Source organism: Colobus angolensis, unplaced genomic scaffold (assembly GCF_000951035.1).
Source record: "Colobus angolensis palliatus isolate OR3802 unplaced genomic scaffold, Cang.pa_1.0 Scaffold155, whole genome shotgun sequence".
NCBI classification, from domain to species: domain Eukaryota; kingdom Metazoa; phylum Chordata; class Mammalia; order Primates; family Cercopithecidae; genus Colobus; species Colobus angolensis.
Genome location: NW_012114655.1, coordinates 2,372,874 through 2,375,738, shown reverse-complemented (window position 1 = coordinate 2,375,738; position 2,865 = coordinate 2,372,874).

The following is a 2,865-nucleotide window of genomic DNA, read 5'->3' as shown; positions in this document are numbered from 1 at the left end:
AAAAAAAAAAAAAAAAAAGAAAAAAAAAAAGGAAAATGAAAGTACACTCCACAGTGTGGCAGCCGGCCCAGGCAAAGGGGCTCAAGGGACCCATTACAGAATTTTTGGGAAGGGGTGTGCCCTATGTAAATGAAGAGGTGAAGTAAAGTTGTAAAATCATTTACTGTGGAGGGATATTTCCTGTGATAGCTGAAGTGTTCCCTGCTTTATGTTCCCTGCCTCCAGACGCTGTTTTCCTGCCTCACACATGCTCCTAAATATCAGGGAGTCCTAGCACTGCCATATGCTGATTCCTAGAACGGCTGCATTCCACGCTTCTTCGGTGACTGTTTCAGTAGGCCTAAATGGAGGATTTTATGTTTGCCCAAATTACATTTTCCTTTGCCAAGCTGTCCACAAAATTTCTTAAAGCCTTATTCTGTTGTCCTGTTAACGACTTCTTTTAGGTTTGTCATCTGGAAAATGAAAACATGTTCTCATTCATTCAATTCTAAAATCACTAAGTGCCCGCTAGATTCAAAGACAAAGAAAACCAAATAATTGCGCAATGTGTCTATGTCTAGAGCTGAGTCAGAGCCGGTTGAGCTGCCAGGACCTGGGGGCCTGGGGAGGGAGGGGGAAGGGCTAGGAGCGGAAAAGTACCAAACACTGAGTCCCAGTGGGGAAAACATCTTCAAAGCGCCCCAGAGAAGGGGGGCCGTGGCTCACGCCTGGAATCCCAGCACTTTGGGAGGCTGAGGTGGGTGGATCAGGTCAGGGGTTCCAGACCGGCCTGTCTAACGTGATATAACCCCGTCTCTATTTTTTATTTTAAAAAAATAAAATAAATGACTGGGCGTGGTGGCTTATGCCTGTAATCCCAGCACTTTGGGAGGCCGAGGGGAGCGTGGATTGCCTGAGGTCAGGAGTTCAAGACCAGCCTGGCCAACATGGTGAAACCCTGTCTCTACTTAAGATAGAAAACTTAGCCAGGCGTGGTGGTGGGCACCTGTAATTCCAGCTACTCAGGAGTCTGAGGCAGGAGAATCTCTTGAACCTGGAAGGCGGAGGTTGCGATGAGCCAAGATCGTGCCACTGCACTCCAACCTGGGTGACAGAGTGAGACTTTGTCTCAAAAAAAAAGAAAAATACATACATATATATATATAAAATATACTTTATATATCTATAAAAGGAAAAAGTTGGTCTCACCTGAGGCACTTCCCCTCACCTCAAAATGGAGGTGCCTAGGCTAAGCCTGCAGACGTGTCCAAGAACCTGGCTTGGGGGTGGTGGTGGGGGGTCGCTTCTGAGTCTTTGACTGCAATGCCCTTGTACAAGTGCAATGCACCAGCTATGCAGCAAGGCTAGGATGGAAAGTGCAGCTCCCTCGCCGTCAGAGACCTGCCAGGTTAATACTTTTGTACTGTTAGAGATAGTGAACTCCAAATTTCTCATCAAAGAATCAGTACGTCAGTATGTTCAGCTCTCTTACTCTTTGGTTCTTCATTTTAAAGTTTAACTTCCTGGTTCTCTTTGCCCCCTTGCCTTTAGCATCAGTAAACAACTTTCCCGCCAGTTCTAATCAGTGGTTCACATCTGTTCCCCTGGTTACCTGCTTTGACCTGAGTCACCCCGGTCACCTGCTCTGATCTGAATCATCTGGAGTAACTGCCCTTCCCGCCCAACTACCCACCCGGCCACTCTGGCTGGTGCCCCTACCCTCTTTGAAATCGCCAATCGGGGCCGGGCGCAGTGGCTCAAGCCTGTAATCCCAGCACTTTGGGAGGCCGAGACGGGCGGATCACGAGGTCAGGAGATCGAGACCATCCTGGCTAACACGGTGAAACCCCGTCTCTACTAAAAAATACAAAAAACTAGCCGGGTGAGGTGGCGGCGCCTGTAGTCCCAGCTACTCGGGAGGCTGAGGCAGGAGAATAGCGGGAACCCGGGAGGCGGAGCTTGCAGTGAGCTGAGAGCGGCCACAGCACTCCAGCCTGGGCGACAGAGCTAGACTCCGTCTCAAAAAAAAAAAAAAAAAAAGAAATCGCCAATCGGAATTAGCTTAGACTGTGCGGTCCAACCCTAGCCGATAGGGGAATGACACAGCAGTAGGGGCTACCTGTGTCAGGAATAAAAACCCCTTCCCCTCCCTTGTCCAGGTGTGCCCTCACCATTATTCCATTCACGAGTCACAGCCTTCTATAGGAGTAAAAACTGCCTTGCTGAGAAAATTAAATTTATGTTTGAGTGCTATTTCTCTGTGGCACTGAGGAACAAGCATTTTGTTTCTAACATAACCACCTATGGTCAGGTCTGAAAAATCACACATAGAATTTGGCCTGGAGCTGCACTCCTCAGACTGGAGTGAAAATAGAACATGACTTCTCAATGGCAGCATTATTAACCTTTAGGTCAGAGAATTCTTTGTGTGAGAGCCTGTCCTGTGAATGGTGGGGTGTTTAGATGCCTCCCTGGCCTCCAACTACTAAACTACTAGGTGTTCACTCTCCCCAAGTTGTGACAACGAAAAATGTCTCCAGACATAGCCAAATATTGCTGGGGCAGGACAAAATTGCCCTGGTTGAAAATCATGGAAATAGAGGAATATGCTATTTGCAAATTGCTCAGGATTCTGTTTGTGTGAATCTACTTCTGCTTACCTTTTTGGCATTGCCTTGGGAATGTTTCCTCTGCCTGAAATAATTTTTCTATCCTTGTCTATTTGTGAAGGCCACTCTTACCCTCATTTCCCTCCTGAAGCCTTCCCAGACCTTGCTCAAGGGAGAGTCCACCCTGTCTTTTGCACAACTTCTGGACTAAACAAAGGCTTCTGTTGTTTTGTATGTCATACTGTATTTCAATGATTCCCTTACATTCTACTTC